This window comes from Puma concolor, chromosome E4 (assembly GCF_028749965.1).
Source record: "Puma concolor isolate L17-30 chromosome E4, mPumCon1.1.hap2, whole genome shotgun sequence".
In the NCBI taxonomy this organism is placed as follows: Eukaryota; Metazoa; Chordata; class Mammalia; order Carnivora; family Felidae; genus Puma; species Puma concolor.
Window position 1 is genome coordinate 53,931,493 of NC_141683.1, and position 26,220 is coordinate 53,957,712.

General features: G+C 37.7%; 1 protein-coding gene and 1 pseudogene across 4 annotated transcripts in view; one reads left to right on the top strand and one right to left on the bottom strand.

Annotated features, from left to right (window-relative positions):
• The window catches only part of RABGAP1L (RAB GTPase activating protein 1 like), a 779,355-nt gene that overhangs the window by 717,820 nt on the left and 35,315 nt on the right, over positions 1-26,220 (bottom strand). The window lies entirely within an intron of this gene.
• On the top strand, positions 14,434-15,171 carry LOC112857926 (claudin-6-like; annotated as a pseudogene).

Below are 26,220 nucleotides of genomic sequence, written 5' to 3' on the forward strand. Positions count from 1 at the left end.
GCTATACAATTCAAATAAGATGTCCATTTTTAAGAGGTTTTCTTTAGCCCAAGAAAATGTTAGATATTCTGCCAGGCTAACAAGAAAACTATTAGTTTACCAAAAGTAATTTTGTGATCTCCTCAAAACACAGCCCAGAATTTCTCATGTTCCTCAGAATTAAGTCAGCACTCATTACAAGCATAAAACCCTGCCTCCAAGGGCCTTAAGAATACTTTTAGAAGTTTGCCCAATGCTACTTTATTTGGTTGAACATTTCCATTTCTTTGAACCTCAATGCAGATGTTTACTAAATTTGCACACTTGCACACAAATACAAAAATCTGAGAATGCAAAGCCAACACTTTAAAATATTTCAGGAGCACCTGGATGGCTCAGTGGGTTAAGTGTCCAACTTCAGCTCAGGTCACAACCTCACAGTTCTTGAGTTCAAGCCTGGCATCAGGCTCTGTGCTGACAACTCAGAGCCTGAAGCCTGCTTCGGATTCTGTGTCACCCTCTCTCTATGCCCCACAAAATACTACAAAATTATATTCAACAATATGTAAAAAGAATTACACCCAAGGTAAGACTGACAACATTCAAAAATTAATCAATGTAATAAAACATATCAAAATAAGCTAAAGAAAAATCATGATCATGTCAGTTACACACAAAATGCATTTGACAAAATCCAACACTCATTCATGATCAAAATAAAAACTCTCAGCAACCTAGCGATTGATGAAACTTCCTCAACTTGATTAAGAGTATCTACAAAAAACCTACAGCTAACATACTTAATTATGAAACTGGGCACTTTCCCCTTAAGACTTGGAAGAACACAAGGATGCCCTCTCTCACCACTCTGATTCAACACCATAATAAATAAAAGTATAGAGATCATAAAGGAAGAATGAAACAGTCTCTATTCACAGATTACATAATTATCTATGTAGAAAATCCCAAAGAATCTACAAAAACAAAAACAACTTCCTACAACTAATAAGTATAGGAAGGTCACAGGATACAAGGTAAACAAATGTCGATTTCTTCCCTACATACAATGAACAATTGGAACTGAAGTTTTAAAAAAGCAGTACCATTTACCATATCACAAAAAGATGAAATACTTAGGTATAAACTTAATAAGATACATATAAGATCTATAAGTAATAAATCTATAAAACACTGATGAAAGAAATTTAAAAGATCTAAATAAATGAAGAGATACTCAATGTTCATGGATTAGAAGCTCAATGTTGTCAACATGTCAATTTTTCCCTACCTGCTAAGACCAAATGACCAACTTAGCACTCAACTACAAGTTGTTAGGGGACATGCAGGGACCATGTCTATCTTTATTTTACTCACCAACACATCCCCAGCACAGTGCCAGCACAGATAACATGGGCTCAAAAAATATCTGCTTAGTAAACAAGTCAATTATCTTGGATGTAGCAGAATGGACTCCCGCATCAGATAGGAAGTTGGACTGAATGAATTCTAAAGTCACTTAATCTTAAGATTCTCATTCCATGTGATGTGCTGAAGAATTCCATTTCACAAGTCAATTCAAAACATAATTTATTAAATCTACTACTATGAAGCAATATGCTAATATGCTAATGTTACTTTCTCTTTATGGCAATCTACTATTATTTCTTCCAGTCAAAAGAAAGAGCAGCTGGAAAACTTGCAGGGGTCTTTTAAATAATACGGAGCTCACTGTTCTATGAACTCAAGACTAATACATCCATTTCAACTCAGCATGTAAAACAGAACAGTGCACAAAAGCAAAACGACTTTTAAAGGCATTTGGTTAAAAGGCTACCCTATTATAATCCAAAAGTTAGACTGTAAAATCTGACCAAAAAAATGTTATGTCTCTTCAGATATTAAAAAAAAAAAAAAAATACTGGGAACTACAGTGTTGGCATACACATTTTTATTCTTTAGGCATTTTAAAGGTACAAAAGAATAAGGGACAGGAAACTTACCAGTCCTACAGAAAATCTGATGTATGTTTTTTCTATTCATCCCCTTTTTCCCTTCTCAAAGGAGTTCAATAAATATTTTTGATTGACTGAATCACTTAAATACACGCTTATCCCCACACTGATAGCAATTCTACCAATTCTACCCAGTGAAATGGCTTTTAATTCTCACTTTAAGTCCACATCATTTTTGTGAAATGAGCAATATATTTTAAATTAACACCTCACTTGGATGCCTAAAACTACAATTTCACATATACACTAGAAACAGTGTAGCAACATTTAGCAGAGTCTAACTGGAAGCTATCTTCTTCCCAAAATAACTGAACACATTCAAAAGTATAAAATCATGGTGCACATGGTCCAATTTCTTTTCGTGCCAAATGTGGTTAGCCAGCTTCTTGCTTTTAGATTATGTGTTTGCACCTATTCATTTTCAAGTAGCTCTTGAACTAAAATAGAACCCTGAATATATGAGTGTGAGTCAAAATTGGACAAGATAAGCTGCAAGTTTTATTAGGATGAGAATTCAAATGACTATAGTAGGCCTGTTACAACACTGGAAACAGGAAATAGTCTTAATTTACAATAAGAAAACAGACATGAATAATCTGGAACAACATTTACCAACTATAATTATTCTGTGCTTTAAAAAAAAAAAATCCAGTCTTGAGGGAAAAAAAAAAAAACCTACCATAGTTCCTATTTACTAAACAGTCCATCCATTATTCCAGTTCTCAGGCAAGAGCCACACCAACATGAATAGATGTATGCAAGTATACTCCTGCACAAAGGGGCACAAAAGGGCCTTAGTAATTCACATTACTTTAGTGGATACCTATTTTTTTTTTGTCCAGCAATAATCTCAAGACCTTTTTTTCTGAAAATAAGCCTTCCCTCTGTTCAAATCTCATGGTTTTTATAGAAACCTCAACACCATGGCCAAACAGTTCCAAAGATGGGCACTGAATCCAAACTACTTAGACCAATTAACCCAATTCCTAAGATTTTTGGACTGGTGACCAAAGACTTCATCATGACAGTTATTCTTAGATAAACTAAGAATTGTTGGTAGCCATGTTTTCCCCCATATGAAGAAGGTCATATGGAATGAAAGAGATAAGTATATCCTAAAGCCAGACAAGCAGGACAGTCTTAGTTGAGTCCCTACCATTTTGTTTGAGACAATCCTGAGGTATAGCTCTATCTGTTCCAAACCTCAGTCTTGGTAAATCCACTATTTCTTTAATTCTATGAAATATCCCTTTCAATAAATTATTTTTCCATAAGTTAGTTTAATAAATTTTTTTTAAATATTTATTCATTTTTGAGAGACAGAGTGTGAGTCGGGGAGTGGCAGAGAGAGGGGAAGACACAGAATCTGAAGCAGGCTCCAGGCTCTGAGCTGTCAGCACAGAGCCTGACACAGGGCTCAAACTCACAAACCAAGAGATCTAGACCTGAGCTGAAGTCGGCGCTTAACCAACTGAGCCACCCAGGCACCCCTGCGTAAGTTAAATTTTTTTTTTGTTTATTTATTTTTGAGAGAGACAGAGCATAAGTCAAAGAAGGACAGAGAGAGAAGGAGACACAGAATCCAAAGCAGGCTCCAGGCTCCAAGATGTCAGCACAGAGCCCAACACGGGGCTTGAACTCACAAACTGTAAGATCATGGCCTGAGCCGAAGTCAGAAACTTCACCAACTGAGCCACCCAGGTGCCCCATAAGTTAGTTTGAGTTTCTGTCACATGAAACCTAATAAGTCCTAATATAATTATATGCAAGCAAAAAGACATAAAAGATATATTTTAATAAGTTTCATATAGTAAATATAAGGACAAAAATCTAGGTGAATGAAGATAGTATATAAAAAGTTGACAATTCCCCAGATAAACAGTATACTTGATCTGATGAAATAAAAAAAGGGGAGAAATGACTTACTTGAAATAATTACCAGAGGAAAAGAAGAATACAAGTGGTACTTACAAAGGATGGTTTAAAAGGCAATAGAGGGGCACCTGGGTGGCTCAGTCAACTGGGCATCTGACTCCTGATTTTGACTCAGGTCATGATCTCACAGTTTCGTGGGCTCAAGCCCCACATCGGGCTCTGTGCTGGCGGCACACAGCCTGCTTGGGATTCTCTCTCTTCCTCTGTCTCTGCCCTCCCCCGACTGTGCTCTCTCTCTCTCAAAATAAACAAACTTTAAAAAAAATTTTTTTTAATTAAAAAAAAAAAAGGAAGATGATGATGATGATGATAGTGGACCAAGAAGCCAAAAGACTCAAAATGCAACTTGTGAAAAAGACCTGAATCCAATACACAGAAAGAGGTAGAGTCTCCCTCCAGACCCACAGACCCATGAGTTAAAAACCTAAATATTTGTTTTGTAAGCCAGCAAACATTTCAGCATTGTTATGTAGCATTGCCACAGCAATGGTTGACTAATTCATTGACCTCTTTTTAAATGCCTTCACTTAAAGGGGTGTCTGGCTGGCTTAGTTGGAAGAGTGCAAGCTGAGGAAGGACAGAGAGAGGAGGAGACAGAATCCGAAGCAGGCTCAAGGCTCTGAGCCCTCAGCACAGAGCCCAATGTGGGGCCTGAACCCACAAACCACTGGATCATGACCTGAGCCAAAGTCGGATGCCCAACCAACTGAGCCACCCAGGTACCCCCCTTAAAAAATATTTTTTTAAGTTTATTTATTTTAAGAGACAGAGAGAGCAGAGAAGGGGCAGATAGAGGGAGACATGGAATCTGAAGCAGGATCCAGGTGTTGAGCTGTCAGCACAGAGCCCAACATGGGACTTGAACTCACAGCCCACGAGATCTTGACCTGCCCTGAAGTTGGATGCTTAACCAACTGAGCCACCTGGACACCCAATTTTTTTTTTAAGTTTATTTACTTATTTTTGAGAAAGAGAGAGAGAACACAAATATGAGTGGGGGAGGGGTAGAGAGAGAGGGAAAAGTTAAGAATCCCAAGAAGGCTCTGCACAGTCAGTGCAGAGCCCAGCACAGGGCTCAAACTCACGAACCATGAGATCATGACCTGAGCTGAAACCAAGAGTCAGATGCTTAACCGACTGAGCCACCCAGGTGCCCCTAAATGAAAAATATTTTTTTTGTTTTGTTTTACATTTTTTCATTTTTTTTTAATATATGAAATTTACTGTCAAATTGGTTTCCATACAACACCCAGTGCTCATCCCAAAAGGTGCCCTCCTCAATACCCATCCACCCACCCTCCCCTCCCTCCCACCCCCCATCAACCCTCAGTTTGTTCTCAGTTTTTAACAGTCTCTTATGTTTTGGCTCTCTCCCACTCTAACCTTTTTTTTTTTTTCCTTCCCTTTCCCCATGGGTTTCTGTTAAGTTTCTTAGGATCCACATAAGAGTGAAACCATATGGTATCTGTCTTTCTCTGTATGGCTTATTTCACTTAGCATCACACTCTCCAGTTCCATCCATGTTGCTACAAAAGGCCATATTTCATTCTTTCTCATTGCCACGTAGTATTCCATTGTGTATATAAACCACAATTTCTTTATCCATTCATCAGTTGATGGACATTTAGGCTCTTTCCATAATTTGGCTATTGTTGAGAGTGCTGCTATAAACATTGGGGTACAAGTGCCCCTATGCATCAGTACTCCTGTATCCCTTGGATAAATTCCTAGCAGTGCTATTGCTGGGTCATAGGGTAGGTCTATTTTTAATTTTCTGAGGAACCTCCACACTGCTTTCCAGAGCGGCTGCACCAATTTGCATTCCCACCAACAGTGCAAGAGGGTTCCCGTTTCTCCACATCCTCTCCAGCAAAAAATATTTTGAAAATATACTCAAAATTTTTAATGGCATTTGACTTTATATTTTTCTCTTGGTTTTTCTGCCATTATTATATATGCCATCTATTCAAGAGTAAGGTTGATAAAATTATATAGTCACTTACTTCCTGGAAAACCAAGGTCTGTACAATTCAGAGTCCCATAAACTTGGCTTAAGACTAATAATCAGTTTTGTGCCCAGCAGATACAGGCATATGGTCAAGGGGGGAAAAAAATCATCACAAGACAGAAGAGTTCATCACTAAAGTATCCACTGTATAGTTATATCCCCCCTTGATATAATAAAACCGAAGTTTTGTGATATGTGGGTCACCATCTAACACTTGGTATCTTGTATGATACTGCATAAAGCACATATCACAGTTCTTTCTGGCCCAATGTATCCATGAGAAAAGGCATCTCACTTCTATGAACACACTTGTTTTATCTGAAAATAAGGTATTGGACTAGTTAATCTCCAAGATCTCTAAGCTCTAGCTTCTACACATTATTTATCTTCTGAATATTTGAAGAACAAATATTTCTTTAAAAAGCTACAGCACAGAGAAATTAAATAATCTAACAAGTTACAGAGCCTGAAACAAAACATAGAAATCCTCAACTGAGAAATCTATTTACTAGCATATTACCTTTCCAAAGACTGGTAATTATTACACTATTACAAACATTTGATTCCAATCAATTGTCTCTTCTGCTCTCACATAACACAGTCTATCAAGGTATACCAAAATATAACACCAAGCAGAATTAAGAGGAAAAAGAAGTGAATTCATGTTTACTGTGTTTCACCACAATAACTGGCACTAACAGAGGAAATGCTAATTACCAATTTGTTGGGTATAGCAGAGAGAATCAAGGTAGCAACCAAAACTTTGTGAACTTGGCAACCAGACCTGGTTCCTACAGTTAAGAGAAAGACTAAGAGATTTGATCCACACAAGATCAGCAGTGAAGGACACCTCAGTCATTGCACCAACACAACTAAAGAAAAGAAGTCAAGTCAAATTTTTTAATTGTTTTTCTTTTCCTATTAAGTCTACAAAGATCTGATCTCTGTCTTTGAAGCACAGAGCCCTCTGGGTTTAGTAGAACACTGAATGTTTCTGAGATATGCCTGACTTAACACCTTTTAACCCTCAGAAGAAATTTAAATACATAAAATCCAAATGCTTCTTGGCATACAGTGTGAACGTTTGTATGTTTTATGCATTTATCTCTGTCTAGTTCTGCAAGAATTAGTGAGCCACATAAAAGAATTAGAGTTCTTGAAAATCCCTCAAGTTAACTAGGTTTCAAGAAGAGGCATTTTTTTCCTTGATTTGGTTAATTTATAACAAAGAAGAAGTACTATACTTCAGACTACTTTCTTATCTTTTCAGTAAAATGATTCAATGGGGTGCTTATGAGGAAAGTTAAGTAGTATGAAAAAAAGTTTTGAAATCCTAAAAAAAGGACTTCCAAATTGTGTTGCACAAATAAAACAAACACAAAGGCACAGAATAATCTGAAGAAGTTTAATATTTAGGAAATATTTTGACATGTACCTAACATTTCGTAAGAGTTTCTATTATATAACGTCATGCATCTACAAAAGCAAAAGGGAAGAGGGTCCTTGCTAAATTGAAACTATAAACTATAAACTAAGTCCCTGTTCATTGGGAAAAGAATTCAAAGTAAAAACTGTTCTAGTACTAGATTTTTCTACTTTACAAATTTGCACTCTCACGAGGCAAACAAAACCCGAAGATACTTTATATAATTAGAAGAACAAGTTATTCAATGACTCCATAACCATTTCTATTGACTATCCCACCTACTAGCAGATGTTTTTAAATGTGTTCTGAGGTTTTAAATAGGCAAGGTGTGATAAAAAATAAGTCCTCAGAAATCCAGTATCTGACAGTTTCTCATGTTGTTGAATGTGCATGTTGATGTCCATCTTGGTAGTTGTCACGCCTTTGAATCTTGGATCACAAGCCACAGTACACTTGCTGCACACTGAGGGCAGAGATAGGAGTATTAGAGCCCCAGGTTCTAATGCCACTCCATTAACTAGATTCTTCCAGTTAATTTTTAACAAGCATTCACTGTTGCTGCTGATGTTCAACACGTTATTTGGCAAGCATAGTTACATAGTAGTCTCCTCCAAATGGATACCTAAGAGACATTTCAAACTCAACATACTCAGAAACCATACTTCCAACCTTTCCCCTAACCCACCTATCCTCACTCCACACCACCCTCCTGCAGATTTTCTCATCTCAGTTGATGGCAACTCCACCCTTCTAGTTACTCTGGACAAAATTATCAGTCATGCTACTCCTCTTGTTCTCTTTTTCTCCTTCCTCAAACTCTCTCTCTCTCTCCACTCCCTCACCTTACATCTACAACATCTGCAAATTACTTTGGTTCTACCTCCAAATTACATCCAGAAATCATCCATTTCTCACCACTATTACTGCCACCACCAAGCCCCAGCCCCACCTACCATCATCTCTTACCTATATTATTCTAAAAGCCTTCAAAACTACTCTCTCTGCTTCTTTACTTGCTCCCCTATGGTCAATTTTCAAAAGCAACCAGAATGATCCTTCTAATTTAGTTCTTTCCAGTCCCCTGATCAAAACTCTCCAATGGCTCCCCCATCCTATTCATAATAAAAGCCAAGTGACCTTCAAGGCCATTACAGGTCTGCACTATAAAGTCACCCCTCCTCACCACTTCCCCCACCCCATCTTACCTTACCTTTGTGACTTATCTCCTACAATTCTCCCCCCTGTAGTCTCCCCCCTGTAGCATCTAAAACAAGCTCCTTGCTTTCTCTTAAACCACTTGACATGCTTGCTCTGGCTGTTGCAAAACAGAACACTCTTCGACCAGATATCTAACATGTTTACTTCCCTGTTCACATCTTTACTCAAATTTCATCCTCTTGAAAGACCTGCCCTGATTGTCTTATCTCATACTGCTTCCCCACCACCAATTTCCAACCCCCATTTATCCTGATCTGCTTACTCTTTCTTTCCCAGAACACTTATTTTCTAACATACAATCTGATTTACTTTTGTATTATATTTACTGTTTACTGTCTGTTTCTCCCACTAGGATGTAGCATCTTCAAAGGCAAGGATATTTGTTTTATTCACCTAGAAGAATGTCTGGCATATAGCAGACAGAAAAATATTTGCAGAATAAATGAATTAGATTACCCAAGGTGAGTAAATTCAAAGTTCCTAAAACCCAAAGAGCCATCTAATACCCCACAGCCTGATCAGAACTTTACCTCTAAAGGATGATAACAGCATTGACAGTTTCTTTCACTGGGTAAATAACCAGCATACACTTGTCATTATATAGAATTTCCACAGGTTTAAGATATAATGAGGTAACTTTTTTTAAGTTTATTTATTTATTTTAAGGGTATGTGGGTGGCTCGGTCGGTTAAGCACCTGACTTCAGCTCAGGTCACAATCTCAGAGTTCATGAGTTCGAGCTTCCCATCAGGCTCACTGCTGTCAACACAGAGTCCATTTTTGTATTCTCTGTCCCGCCCCCGCTCACACTCCCTCACTCAAAAATAAATTAACCTTAAAAAGAAAAAAAAAGATTATTTACTTTGGAAGAGAGAGTGCACACAAGTGCACACGAGTTGGGGAAGAACAGAGAGAGAGAATTCCAAGCAGGCTCCACACTGTCAGTTCAGAGCCAGATGTGGATGGGGCTCCATCTCACCAACCAAGAGAGCTTGACTTGAGCCAAAATCAAGAGTCAGATGCTTAACCAAGTGAGTCACCCAAGTGCCCCTGAGGTAACTTTTAAAAGAAAACAGTAGGGGCACCTGGGTGGCTCAGTCAGGTAGGCATCCAAGTTCAGTTAGGCTTCCAACTTCAGCTCAGGTCATCATCTTGCAGTCCCTGAGTTGAAGCCCCAGGACAGGCTCTATGCTGACAGTTCAGAGCCTGGAGCCTGCTTCAGAGGCTCACTCTCGCTCTCGCTGTGTGTCTGTCTGTCTGTCTCTGTCTCTCTCTCTCTCTCTCTCAAAAATAAACATTAAAAATATATATTTAAAAAATAAAAAATAAATAATACAGTAAACTAAAATGTTAGAGACCTCCACACCAAATTTCCCATCTATGCAAGGAAAATGAGAACAGTGACAAATCAATGATATTAAGAAATGATTGTTAATATTTCTGAGAGTATGAAAATGGTGGTATTGTTATGAGAGAATCCTTGTCTTCTGGAAACGCATAGTGAATATTTACAAATTAACATGATGTCTGAGATTTGCTTCATAAAATCTGGGTGGGCACAGAGGAAACTAGATTGGTCATCATTTGATAACTGCTAAAGTTGATAAGAGGTTACAGGATTATATATTATATCATTCGCCCTAATTTTTTATGCTTGAAATTTGTATTTTATATGCTTAAAATGTGCCAAAATAGAAGAAAAAAATAAATAATAGTATGGAAAGTTAAAAAAAAAAAACCCACAAAAACAAAGCCTGTATTTCCTTTAGCATCTAGCACGTGACACCCAAATATATGATGAAAAAAGTAAAGTACATGTCAAAATTAAAGAATAGTTCCTAGAAACTTCCATAATGACAACAGCAAATTAAAACAAAAGAAAATGACCAAAGTGAGGCCCTCCTTCAGTGTCAAGGAAAAATGGCCTGCAATGTGATAGCACAGTGATCTCAGATTTGAATGACTGGAACAGAAAGGGGACCACCTCAAAAGGCTTTTCATCTTTCAACAAGATAAAAGGCACCATACTTTATTCTACAAAAGGTCATTCATACAAACGCAAAATATAATCAAAAGGGACAAGAAAATGTGGCTGAAATTTTATGTACCAAATAACACTGAAACATAATTAGAAGGAATAGTAATAAAAATATAAAGAACCAATTTGACTAGAAAACAAATACAGCAAGAAACAAACACTATCTCAATCCCAGAAAAGGTCAAGTAAATAAAAAAATTTTTAAGGCATAGAAAACTCAAATCTTAGAAATGCTAAGGTAGTATAAACTAGATATACAAAACTTGAATCCTTCAAAACATAATTTCTATCACCTCTAGAACCAGTTTCAACAATCTCCCCAGCTAATTAAGTCTGCTCTAGTCCAATGATATTAGCCTATGGGGTTATACAATCAAAACAATTTTTTTAGAGCCACCCATCTAGCTTGTGTACAGATAAATGTTTGGGTTTCTTTAAATTCACATTCAAGTAGAGATAAAAATCTAATGGACTAAAAGTACAAAAAGGCATAAAATTTTCCCATCAGGAAAAGAAGCTGTTATTTATGCCAGCTTATCCTGCTAATGTGCCAAAGAGTAAGATGTGATATATGTGTTTCACATTCTAGGAATACCAGATTTTTAGCTACCACCCTACATAAGAGCTTATATAAAAACATCTCAAGTACCTATTTTAGTTTGATTTTTCTCTTGCCTCTACTCTTATTTGCCAGAAAATCTCAAATTCTTAATAAAAACAAACTGAAATAGGTACCAGAGATATTTTTATGCCATTAATTCCCAGTACAGTACAATACACCCTGTTGCTGATCAAAATAATCTCATTCCTTTTTAATTACTACAAATATTTTCATTTTATAAAGATTTGTTTTCATGTAACCTAAACAATCACCATAATTAACCAAAATACTATACCACATTTCAAAGAGTTAAAAATTCACCTATCCTAAATTTGCTCTCGTTAAGTCAAGTCCTTCAACCTAGGGATTATTTATGTCTCTCCTGTTCTAAAAGACAAAAGTAATATCACAATCTGCAAAGTCATTATAGGACTGGTTTAATACAGTAAATAACTCCATAATGAACTAGACAATAATGTGTTATTACTTCATGAAACCCTTAAAAGTTATTATAAACAAGATCTAAACCGTATACACATTTTAATCATTACAGCACAAACACCTAAATATCAAAAAAAAAAAAAAAGCAGCAATTATTCATCATGAACTATTCAGGGGCACCTGGATGGCTCAGTTGGTTAAGCATTTGACTCTTAATATCAGCTCAGATCATGTTCATGAGTTCGAGCCCCATGTCAGGCTCTGAGCTGTGTCAGCACAGATCCTGCTTGGAATTCTCTCTCCCTCTCTCCCCCCCTGACCCCACTCATGTTTTCTCCATCTCAAATGAACTTTAAAACAAGAAGAAGAAAATAAATATTCAAATGGAGCGCCTGGGTGCTCAGTTAAGCATCAGTTCAGGTCTGTTATCAGAGTCGTGAGTTCAAACCCTACGTTGGGCTCTGTGCTGGACATGGAGCCTACGTTAAAAAAAAACAACAACAAACATTCAATCATTTTACAGTCTCCAAATATACTCGAACTCTTAGAACCATTCTTTTCCTGAATCCCAAATATCATGGATAGGAAAAGGAAAAAGGACTAGTCATAATAAGAATCTGCATTGTGAAGCAGTGCCTGCTCAAACATCCAATTCTAGATTTCAGCTCAGGTCATGACCTCACAGATTGTGAGTTTGAACCCCGCATTGGGCTCCGTGCTGGCAGGGTAGACCCTGCTTGGGATTCTCTCTTTCTCTTTCTTTCTCTCTCTCTGCCCCTCCCGAGCTTGTTCTAAGTAAATAAACTTAAAAAAAAAAATCTGTATTGTGAAAAAAGATCCTAGCTGATTGTGATATGCATATTCAACCGCATTAAATATGCCCATCCTGAAGGACTTACACTATTGGAATCTCCTTATCTAATTTAATTTATACAGTACTCATTCAACTAACAATTATTAAGTGACAGGGAATATGGCAAACAATGAAAATACATTCATATAGGGGAGCCTGGGGTGGCTCAGTCAGTTAAATGTCCAACTTTAGCTCAGATCATGATCTCACAGCTTGTGGGTTGGATTCCCACGTCGGGCTCTGTGCTGACAGCTCAGAGCCTGGAGCCTGCTTCAGATTCTGTGTCTTCCTCTCTCTCTGCCCCTCTCCCAATCATACCATGTCTCTCTCAAAATTTAAATTAATAAAACCATCTTAAAATTGTTAAAAAAAAAAAAAAAACCAGAAAATACATTCATACAAACTGTGGTTCTCTGCTCTCCAGGAAAAGGTGCCAACCATATGCCCAGAACTCCAAGAATATCTATATAGACCACAACAGATTTTTTAAAAGCAAGACATCAACAGTACTGTGTTCTGCTTAAGAAACAAGTAATAAAGTAGTACAGCAATGAGAAGGATTACCTGTGTGCATCAGAGGAGTTATTTATGAATAACCCAAATTTAGAAGTGAACAAATTCCATGGTTTTTCAAAGTATATTAAATGGAGCATTGAGGAATTCTTTCACCAAGAGGAATCTAAACACAGCTCCCACCATCCACCATGGGTGAGATGGGGCAGTGTCTGAGTTTGGGACTAAACCTACTTATAAGAGTTCAAGCCCTAATAAATATTGACAATTAAGGCCTTAAAACCTGTTAAGCCCTCAACCAATAGAGTCGGCATACACACAACTGAGTTTAATCCTGCCTCCACCATTTACAAATTGTATGACCTTAAGTAAATCTCTCTAACCTTCAACTTCATCAAGTTTAAAACAGCAAAAACAATAATCCACCTAAGAGTTGTTGGGGTAAAATTAAATGATATTATGCATGTAAAAGCACTGAGCATACTTCCTGGCACTTTAAAAAAAAAAGTTGAATACATATTAGTGACTATCATTTATTGTTTTTATGATACTATGAACCCTGGCTCAGTTATTACAGAAGTCTTAGCAGTATCACTTACCTTCAACTTATTTAAAGATTTAGTTTGATCCATCTCTTATAATACATCTCAAATTCTATCTTATGTTATGACCCATATTGGGCTAACAGAGATTTTCCACTATAAAAATGAAGAAGAAAAAAACTTCACATCCAAAAAGATACTACAATTCAAATTATGGACACTTGACTAAATAAACCAAATTTCTTCAGAAATAGATTTACTATAAGATACAGGAAAACATGTTTATAAAATTTCTAACTGACGCTCAAAACAAAATTATATACGTGAAACTAGAGCAGGAAGTTATGAAGAAGGAAGATTAGGAGAAATTGCACAGAGACAAAATAAAATGATTAACAAAGGCAAAATCACACCAGGTCTGGATTAGATATTCCACCAGAACAAATTAGTAAAGAAACAAGACAAAAAAATCAAATGTTTATCCTAGATTCGACAAAAAAATTAAGAAATACAAACACTGAGGTAAGAGAAATATGAAATCAGATCCCAAAGAGGCAATCATAAATTTAAAAAAATAACAATTCCGGGGCAGAGGGAGGAAGCTGAAGAGAGAATAGTAATAAAGCCTATAATATAAACAATTCCTAACTATACCAGTTACTATTCTTAGCACTTTACATAAACTTTTAATTCTATCTTAAAGTAAGTCTGTTATTATCTCCATTTTACAGATGTGTAAACTAGGGCACAAAATGTTAAGAGCCTTGCCCAAAGACACTAGTATCATGGCAGGAATTGGAAACCAAGCAATCTGGCTCCTCAGTTTATAGTCTTAACCACTATACAATGTCTCTCTAAAATATATAATATCGGCGGCTCCTACAAATCCCTGTGGGCTCCTTTGCATCTCCTCTCAACTTTAAACTTGCTGTGGCTTCCGGTGGTCTGCAGACCCTGCAGATCATCCTAACCCTGCTTGGCTGGATGAATGCTCCTGCATTCTGTGCCCTGTCCCTTGTGGATGGTGACTGCCTTCATCAGTAACATCACCATGCTGGCCCAGGTGGCATGGGAGGGGCCGTGGATGTCCTGCATGGTGCAGAGCACAGGCCAGATGCAGTACAAAGTGTACAACCCACTGCTAATGCTGCCCCAGGACCTGCAGACTGTCTGCGCCCTTTACGTCATCACCCTCCTGTTGGCTCTCCTTGGTCCATTGGTCCACCTCACTAGAGCCAAGGGTACCACCTGCATGGAAGACAAGGAGTCCAAGGCCTGTCTGATGCTTTTCTCTGGGATCATCTTTGTCATCTCAGAAGTCCTGACCCTGATCCCCATCTGCTGGACAGCCCACACCATCATCCGGGATTTCAACAACCCATGGGTGCTCAAGGCCCAAAAGCCGGAGCTGGGGGCCTCCTCCTTCTAGGTAGAGCAACTCTTTGCCTCTTGTTGCTGAGCGAGGGGCTACTGTGCCACACCTGCCCCTCTGGGGGCGGGGGGGAGGGGGACAGTGGATACCATTATATAGCCCGATACTTGGTGTCTGCCACACATGTCACCTCTTGGGGTCCCTCCAAATACCCCATTAAGAATTATGTCTAATTCCAGTAGGGTAGTGGGGACTCCCTTGACAATAGAGCCTAATCCCCTGAGCTGGAGCCATCAAGATAGTGATCCAGACAGCTTGTGGTTGTTTTTATCTGTGTGTGTATGCGCACGCGTGCGCGCACACTTTTGGACGGGAGGGAGTATATTTCTAATCTGATAACCTAACCAAGAAATTCAGACACTCTCCTGGGCTCTGCTGCTGGTATTTCTCACCTTTGAATGATGGAGCCAAGGATGTGATGCTTCAGGTTCTGGATCTTTCTCCACCCTGGACATCCCCACCTTGGAGGCCAACTTGGAGCTGTGGACCACTGTGAAGGCTGCCTGCTGTTCAGACTGTCCCTGAAGTCCCTCCTTACTGGTCAGGCCTCTAGAAACCCCAGGGGCTCTTGAGCCTCAGATAGCCTTTAGAAGACCAGGTGATAAGTTACCAGAGAATGCCCAACTCAGTCTTCTGATCTCTATCTCCTCTATCCTGAGTCACATCTCAGCCATGCTATGCACCCTGACCCTCTCACCTTCAGCCCCTGCACACTACTGCCATGCCTTCCCACATACACACTCACCAGTTTTTGCTAAATAAAGCATGTTCTGTTTCATATGTGTGTGTGTATGTACGTATATATATGTATATACATGAAATGTTTCTAATGTTCCTAATTGAAGGAAAACCTGAAATGGGACATCTAAAGATTTTGAGTACACAAGGAAAAAATAATTAAAACATGCTAAAACCTAGATACAGCCTAGTAAAAATGTTTTTTAGAAATCCTACAGAAAAACAAGGAGTGATAAAGAATTATCTACGAAAAGGAGAAGAGGGGAGGAGAATGAGGAGGACCAGGGAGAACAGACTTCTATTAATCTCAGACGTAACCCTTTCCTCTGGGAAAGTACAACACAAATTATAATGAAGCAATCCTTAAATTTTCAGAGTGAAACAGAAAGATCAAAACCCAAGAACCCCATACCTATACACATACAAGACCAACTGCTTCTCAACTGGACAAAAATTCAGAAAAGAGAACACTCATATGATAAACTCTTCATGAAGATAATTACCCAACTATATATTTCAGGCTAACAAGAAACAAAATTTAAAAAGACATGGAAGCTAGTCTACAAAGAACAAAGAGTGAATAAAATCGGTTACACAGTACTAAGACTAAACAACTACTGTTGATGAGTCATAAAACATTAAATGTAAAAAATTCCTGAAAAAACTGATTTTACACACTGAAAAATAACACTTTGGGTCAAAATAACAGAGTTATCAACAAAACCCTAACAAGACAAAAATAGATATACATTTACATACATAAGATTTTTTACCTTCAGAGTTAACAGATATGGTTGATCCTTACTATTCACAGATTTTGTATTTGTAAATTCACTTACCAAAACTTACCTGTAATCCCAAAATCAATATTTACAGCATTTTAGAAGTTATTTGCAGACATGCACAATGTGGCAAAAAAATTTGAGTCGCCCAATACACATGCTTCCAGCTGAAGGTGAACAAGGCAATGCTCTGCCTTCTTGTTTCAGCTCTCAAACTCTAAACAAGTGTCCTTTTCACAGTCTATTTATTGTCATGTTTTTACATTTTACTATTTCAAATGTCCCCAACTATAGTGCTGAAGGGCTGTCTGGTGTTCCTAAGCACAAGAACATGATGATGTGACATATGAAAAAACTGCATTAGATAAGCTTCCTTCAGCCATGAGCTAAATCTACATATTAAACATATATTAAAGAAGATGGCTTTAAACAGAAGTATACATAAAACAAGGTAATGTGTTCATCAATTGATAAAAACGTTGTGACTAGAAGCTCACAGGAACCTAATTGTACATGTCCCCTAGGAACTACTTTAGTATTTGCTAATTCAGTGTTTGTAGTAGCTGCGTAAGAACATAACTACCACAAATAAAGAAAATCAACTATATCTTGAATCTCCATACTGAAAATTAAAGAAACAGTTTGTTGCAAATGTTTTCACAGAACACATATGTAACCAGTAGTAGAATAAAAAGAAACCGTGTATCATCTTATTACTTGGATAAAGAATTAAGAACCATAATCTACACACACAAAAAGAGATAGCAGAAATAAGGCAACAGCAAAAACACATAAAATTTTAAGAACATAAAGCCAGATGGATGTGAAAGGAAAACCAAAAGCCTGTCACATGAAAGTGAAAGGATTCTGCACTATACTAATCGTGACCAAAAACAATCAACAAACAGAGGCAAAAAACCACAAATTTCCTTAAATGTAAGAACACAAAAATAAAGCTGGATTTCTGGTTTCCAGTTCCACATATTAAGAAGCTCAGAAATAGCCACTTCATGCTAATAACCAGTAAAAAGCTATACAAATTAAAAAATCAACAACCGTTCTTAGCTCCAAAAGATAGGTGAAGTGACAAGACAAACTGCTGCCCCCAAAACTGAACAGACTGTCAGGTAAATACAGAGAATCATAACCCACTGGAGCAGAAACTTCCATGGGGATCAGTGCTGAGGTAGGAAAACTTAAACTGTAATTGAGGCTCAGTGTGGGCAAGTCTGAGAGGTTTCCATTTGCATGGAACATCTTTTTCAATCCCTCACTTTCAGTGTGTTTGTGTCCTCACATCTGAAGTGAGTCTCTTGTAGGCAGCATATAAATGGATCTTTTTTTTTTAATCCATTCAGCACCCTATGCTTTTTGATTGGAAAATTAGTCCATTTACATTTAAAGTAATTACTGATAGATCTGTACTTACTGTCATTTTATTGTTTTCTGAAGGCTTTGTAATTCCTCTCTTCTCTTGCTCTTTCCCTTTGTGATTTGATGAGCGTTTTTTTAGTGGTATGCTTAGATTCCCTTCTCATTATCTTCTGTGTATCCACTATATATTTTTGCTTTGTGGTTACCATGAGGCTTATGTATAACAACCTGTAACAATCTATTTTAAGTTGATAACAATTTAAGTTTGAATGCATTCTAAAGCTCTATATTTTATCCTCCTGTACTCTGCCTTTTATGTTTTGGGTGGCACCTTTTACATCTTATCTTGTATAGCCCTTAACTAATTATTGTAGTTATAGTTATTTTTACTACTTTTGTCTTTTAACTTTCAAACTAACTTTATCAGTGATTAGTCAACTACCTTACTATATATTTATGTTTACCAGTGAGATTTATACTTTTATATGTTTTCTTGTTACAACCTTGGGAACTTCGTCTTCAGCTTAAAGAAGTTCCTTTAACATTTCTTGTAAGGCTGATTTAGTGATGACGAACTCCTTTACTTTTGTCTGGAAAACTCTATCTCATATCCTTCAATTCTGAATAACTTTGCCAGGTGGAAGTTTCTTTCCTTCAGCACTTTGAATATATCATGCCTCTCCCCTCAAGCCTGCAAAGTTTTTGCTAAAAAAATATGATAATCTTATAGGAGTTCCTTTGTATGTAACAAGTTGTTTTCCTGTTGCTGCTTTTAAGATTCTCTCTTTAACTTTTGACATTTTATTATATAATGTGTCTTGGTGTGGGTCTCTCTAGGTTCATCTTTTTTGGAACTTTCTAGACTTCCTGGATCTAATTGTCCATTGCCTTCTCTAGGTTAGGAAAGTTTTCAGCCACCATTTCTTCAAATAAGTCTGCCCATTTCTCTCTCTTCTCCTTCTGGGACCCCTATAATATGAATGTTAGACCACCTGATGTTGTCCCATAGGTCCCTTAAGCTAGCTTCACTTTTTTTCATTCTCTTTTCATTTTCCTGCTCTGATTGAATGAGTTCCACTACCCTATCTTTGAGTTCACTGATCCTTTCTCCTGCTTCATCTAGCCTGCTGTTGAACTCCTCCATTATATTTTGCAGACCAGTTATTGTTTTCTTCAGTTCTGTGACTTCTATTTGGTACTTCTTTATATTTTCTAACTCTTTAAGTTCTTACTGTGTTCACCATTCTTCTCCCAGGTTCAGTAAGCATCTTTATGATCATTACTTTGAACTCTTTATCATGTAAATTATTTATCTCCGTTTCATTAAGCCATTTTTCTGAGGTTTTATCTTATTCATTTGGAACCTACTCCTCTTTTTCCTCATTTTGTTTGACTTTCTATGTTTATTCCTGTTTTAGATAAAACTGCCACCTCTCCCACTCTTGAAAGACTGGTCTCATGTAAGAGATGAACCTTATCATTCAATCATACTGGTTGTCTCTTGAACCTTTGTGATTGTCCAAGCAGCCTATTTTTCTTTTAGTTTGTTTGTTTGTTTGGGGTGAGAGAGGGCATGCACTTTATTTATTTATTTATTTATTTATTTATTTATTTAGGGAAAGAGAGGGCACACACAAGCAGGGGAGGGGCAGAGAGTGGGAGAAAAAGAATCCCAGACCCCATGCTGTCAGCACCAAGCCCAATGGGGGGCTGGACTCACAAACCCTGAGATCATGACCTACGCTGAAACCAAGAGTCAGACACTTAACCAACTGAGCCACCCAGGTACCTCAGCCTATTTTATTTTTAATAGCTCCCAGTTGTTGAAGATATGCTGAGACCTGTCTGTGTCCCAAAATGGGGAGAAGGGAATATTAGTCAGCACCTAGAATCAGGTTGATTAGAAGCCAGACCCTCAGGCAGCAGGTTTTCAAGTACATAAATATAGACAGTCTTGTGGGACCACAAGGATAAGCCCTGCTGGCCACCAGACCAAGCAATCTGGAGATGTTTTCTGGGTGACAGTTGCAAAAACTGGTATGCAAAACTGATCCAACAATCAAAAATCACATCAACTGGCTACAAAAGACAAATCACATGATTATATCAGTCGATGGAGAAAAGCATTTCACAAAATCTAACACTCTCATAATAAAAACTCTTAGTACACCAGGAATTAAGGGAACTTCAATTGATAAAGAATATGTTCATAGATGACATAATTGTTTATGTAGAAAATCTGAAAGAACTGACCAAAAAATTACTAGAACAAGCAATTACAGCAAAGTGGCAGGCTACAGGGTTAACATAAAAATCAATCACTTTCCTATATGCCAGCAATGAACAAGTGAAATTAAAAACACAATACCATTTACAATAGCACCCAAAAATTATATATTTGGGTATAAATCTAAAAAATTATATACAAGACGTATATGAGGAAAAGCTAGGAAACTGTGATGTAAGATATCAAAGAAGAACTAAAGAAACGGAAAGATATTCCATGTTTGTGTATAGGAAGACTCAATATTGCTGTCAGTTCCTCCCAACTTGATCTATAGATTCAATGCAATCCCAATCCAAATCCCGGAAAGATACCCTATGGACGTCGAAAACTAATTCTAAAGTTTACAGAAAGACGCAAAAGACCCAGAATAATTGATACAATACTGAAGAACAAAATCTGGGGACTGACACTACCTGACTTACTATAAAGAGAAAGTAAGCAAGATAGTGTGTTATTGGCAAAAGAACAGGTAAATAGATGAACAGAACAAAATAGAGAGCACAGAAATAGACTCATACATATATAGTCGGACAATCTTTGACAAAGGAGCAAAAGCAATACAATGGAGAAAAGACAGCCTTTTTAACAATTGGTACAGAAACACTGGACATCCATGCCAGAATATAAGGAATACAGACACAGACCTTACTCCTTTCCCAAAAATTGACTCAAAATTAGAGCACCTGGGTGGCTTAGTCAGTTGAGCATCCAACTTCAGCTCAGGTCATGATCTCACAGCTCCTGAGTTTGAGCCCCCAGTGGGGCTCTGTGCTGACAGCTCAGAGCCTGGAGCCTGCTTCGGGTTCTGTGTCTCCCTCTCTGTTTGCCCCTGCCCCTCCCCCTCTCATTCTCTCTCTCTCTCTCTCTCTCTCTCTCTCTCTCTCTCTCAAAAATAAACAAACATTTTTTAAAAATTACTCAAAACAGATCACAGACCTAAATGTAAAATCAAAACTATAAAACTTATAAAAGATAACGCAGAAGCAAATCTAGATGACTTTTGGACTGGTGATGACTTTAAGATACAACACTAAAGGCATGAGCCATTAAAGAAACTGATAAGATGGACTTCATTAAAATTAAAATTTTCCACTCTGCAAAGATACTGTCAAGAGAGTGAAAAGACAAGCCACAAACTAAGAGAAAATATTTGCAATAGTGGTATCTGACAAAGGAAACTTATCCAAAATAAACAATTCTCAAAACTCAGTAAGAAAATAACCTGATTTTTAAAATGGACAAAGATCTTAACAGACACCTACCTCATCAAAGATACAAACATGGCAAATAATCGTATGAAAACGAAGCCTATGAAATAAGATGAAGCTCCATATGTCATCAGGAAAATGCAAATTAAAACAATGAAATCCCACTACATACCTATTACAAGGGCTGAAATCCTGAACAGTAACAAGACCAGATGCTGGTAAGAATACGGAGTAACAGGAATTCCCATTCATTACTGGAGGGAATGAAAAGTGGACATCCGCTATGGAGAACAGTTTGGCAGTTTCTCACAAAATGAAACATATTCTGACCATACAATCCAGCACTCCTTGGTATTTACCAAAAGGAGTTGAAAATATGATAATGTCCACACAAAAACCCACACATGGATATTCAGAGCAGCCTTACTGATAATTACCAAACCCTGGAAGCAACAAAGTCCTTCTGTCCTACAGCCCTTCATTAGGCAAATGGATAAACTGTAGTACATCCAGACAATGAAACATTATTCAGAGCTAAAAAGAAATAAACTATCAAGTCATGAAAAGACATGTAGGAAACTTAAATGTACATTACTAAGTGAAATAAGCCAGTGTGAAAAAGCTGCACACTGTAGGAGTCCAACTATATAACATTCTAGAAAAGACAAAATTATGTAGACAGTAAAAAGATCAATGGTTGACAAGAGCTGAGGAAGCAAAGAACAAAAAAGAGGATTTTTAGGGCAATGAAAACACTCTGTATGACACTAAAATAGTTGATATATGTCATTATATATTTGTCCAAATTCATAGGAAAGTGAACCCTAATGTAAACTATGGATTTGAGCGGTAACAACGCAGATTCATCCATTCTAACAAATGTACCATCCTATGAGAAATGTTGATAATGGAGGTTACGCATGTGTGAAGGCAGAGGGTATATACAAAAATCTGTGTCTTCCGCTCACTTTTGCTGTGAGCCTAAAACTGCTCTAAAACATAAAGCTTATTTTTAAAAATAAAGTAGTAAGTCAGATACATCCTCCCCATAAGAGGGGCAAGCTCGCCTGGCCTTCAGTCCCCACCCAAAGTGTTGCAGCATTTGCCAAAAAGCTCACATTGCTCTTTTCTTTTTCTTCTTTCTAAAAACAATTCAGTGAGGGGCACCTGGGTGGTTCAGTCAATTAAGTATCAGACTTTGGTTCCGTTCACGATCTCATGGTTCCTGAGTTTGAATCCCACATTGGGCTCACTGCTGTCAGTGCAGAGCCTGCTTGGATCCTCTGTCCCCCTCTCTCTCCACCCCCCGCCAACTCGTGTGCATGTGTGTGCGCACACGTGCACTCTCTCTCAAAAATAAACATTAAAAAAAATTTTTAATAAAAACAATTCAGTGGGTTTTAGTACATTCACAAGGTTGTACAACTATCACCACAGTCTAATTTCAAAACATTTTTATCACTCCAAAAAGAAACTCTTTACCCACTTGCAGTCGCTCCCCATTCCTCCTTATCCCCAGCAACCTCTAATCTGCTATCTCTTCACATTGCTTATTGTTTTTATAACTTTCTAGCCTTTCCTGACTATTCAAAAGACTATCTAGTGCATGCCTCCCTCCAGCTGCTAGGTAAGTGATAACAATCTCAGCACTTTTCCCCCAGAACAGCACAGAACCACTGGTCAATTTCCTAGAATCAGTCCCTGAGGTGTATAATCCTACTGAAAGAACCAGGCATTTATAATTAACTGAAGCCTATTCATGCAGATTTATTCACCACCATCACCATCACACCTGGGAGAACAAAATGGTTACTACCAATTGAATGCTCATTCAGAGTTCAACTTAATAGGTGCCAAAGCCAAGGTGATCAGTGTTGAGAGCTGAGAATAACTGGTTTTGAATCACAACCTCTACCCCGACAAGTTTTATGACTTTGAGCAAATTACTTAATCTCCCCATGTCTTAATTTTTTTTAAGCTATAAAATAGGGAGGATCATGTTACCCCCCCAGAACTGTTGCAAATATAAAACGAGCTAGCATAAGTAATGTGCTTAGAACAAACAATACATTTAAGAACTTAATGAATGCTACTTATTGTTGGTATCTATATTATCTATTAAAAGATTCCTGAGAGGTGCCTAGGTGGCTCAGTTGGTTAAGTGGCCAACTATGGCTCAGGTCACGATCTCACAGTTTATGAGTTTGAGCCCCGCATCAGGCCCACTTCAGTTCCTCTGTCCCCTTCTCTCTCTGCCTCTAACCCACTCACTAACTCACACACACTCTCTCTCTCAAAAATAAATAAAAACATTTTTAAAAATTTAAAGAATTTAAAAAAGTAAGAGATTTGGGGCAACTGGGTGGCTCAGCTGGTTGAGAGGCTGACTTCAGCTCAGGTCATGATCTCACGGTTCAGGATCTCACGGTTCTAGCCCCGCATTGGGCTCTGCGCTGACAGCTCAGAGCCTGGAGCCTGCTTTGGATTCTGTGTCTCCCTCTCTCTCTCTCTGCCCTCCCCCTGCCCCACCCATGCTCTGTCTCTGTCTCTCAAAAGATGAATAAACGGGGGCACCTGGGTGGCTCAGTCGGTTGAGCGTCTGACTTCAGCTCAGGTCATGATCTCACAGTCGTGAGTTCAAGCCCCGCGTCGGGCTCTGTGCTGACAGCTCAGAGCCTGAAGCCTGTTTCAGATTCAGTGTCTCCTTCTCTCTGCCCTTTCCCCGCTCATGCTCTGTCTCTCAAAAGTGAATAAATGTTAAAAAAATTTTCTTTAAATATGAATAAACATTGATAAACAAATAAAATACGATTCTTGGGGCACCTAGGTGGCTCAGTCAGTTGAATGTCCAACTCTTGATTTCAGCTCAGGTCATGATCCCATCCATGGTCATGGGATGGAGCCCCACATCAGGCTCCATGCTGGGCATGAAGTCCACTTAACATTCTCATTCTCTTTCTCCCTCTGCCCCTCTCCCCTGATTGCACTCTCTAAAATTAAAAATATTTTTTAATTTTTTAAAAAAGATTCTTAAATGGGGTCAAAATATGATGAGTACTAAAATAAAAAAAAAAAGCTGGTGGCTAACCATGGTTGGACCATATGAAATCACCAATACATGACTTTTTTTGACCTATAGAAATGGTAATTTCATGTGATTCAAGCTAATGTATACTTCAAAGAGACATACTTAAAAGTACATGGAAAGTTGGGGGGAAAAGGACAAATCATATCAGGTAAATTAAAATAAAAAAGATACTGAGATAGGCAGATTCAATATCAGAGTATAATTTGGCCTAAAAGCATTAAATAGGACAAATGAGGTATTTTTATATTGATAAGCAGTACAAGTCACACTGAAAAATCTTAGTCAAAAGCCTATATACACCAAATAGTGTAATATCAAATCCATAGAGCAAAAACTGTTCAAAATACAATGAAAAACTGACAGACAATTCAAGAAGACAATTAGCTGTTAACAAATCAAGTGCCTTCTAAGAAATGAGGATACAGACATGAAGTTTAATTGGTATGGTTCATTAATAGATATGTACGTAAACACTCTATCATTTTGGCCAAACATAAAGGTTCATTTTCTCACACACCACATACACACACACAAATTTTTAGAGTAGAGATTGTTTAGCATACTTCTCTGACAAAAATACAGGAAAACTGAGTATCAGTAAGAGTTTATGTCAAGTAGAGGGGATCCTAATTGCTCATTTATTGACAAACATTCCCCAACCCTGACTAAAACAGATGATCTGTCTGGTGCACTGATGCTTCCCCAACACCTAAAAGAATATCTGACGCATGGTAAACACTATATAAATATGTACTGAATGAAATTAAAAAGCACTAAATACTCAGGACAATAGGGACTTCAAAGCTACAATCATAGACTGTTTAAAATGTAAAAATGAGAATACTACATGCAAAATATTTCTGGTTTTGTTCCAGCATACCTTTATAGTAATATTATTATATAAACTATCACAATCTGAAAGCATCAACTGAAAATCTATTCCAACTAATAAAAGATTTCAGAAAAATAACAGTTCTTAGAGCACATGAAGTACACAAAACAGTGCTGGTTGTTATTATTACAAATGTTTCTCTACTTTCACACATTTGATAGTTTTGTACTTTATATAATGACACTCTCTGCCTTTCTCATGCCAAAGGCAGCAATTTACATCCACAGGACAAAAATTATTTCCTGCTCTTCTGTGACAACATCATCAGCCCCTGAGGAAAAAGGCCAGATCGCCTCTGCAGCAATGCCCATCAAGTAAAATGCCTATCTTCAACGCTACCATGGACAGGGGTGTAATCCCATGCAAAAGATTCCTGGCCAACAGTACAGTAAGTAACTGGGCCTCCCTCCCCAGGGACCGTGAATCCCTGGAAAGAATCTCAACCAACCTAAAAGCAGTATCTAACTATTATCTAGAGTTTTCACATTTTCTTAGCTACCTATAAACAGAATACATCCACCCCCCTACACACACACATAAATCTATCAGATTATTAGAGATTTATTTTTTAAACATTTTCTGAAATATATTCTCTATGAAAATAGATGATCAGTATTGTTTTTATTTATTCATATTAATGTTTATTTTGAAAAAGAGACACAGAGGGTGAGCAGAAGAGGGGCAGAGACAGAGGGAGACAGAAGCAGAGTCCAGGCTTCAAGCTGTCAGCACACAGCCCGACTCAGGGATTGAACTCACCAACCGTGAGCTCATGACCTGAGCCAAAGTCAGCTTCTTAACCGACTGAGCCATCAAGGCGCCCCATGTGTTTTTATTTTTAAGCAAGCCTGCT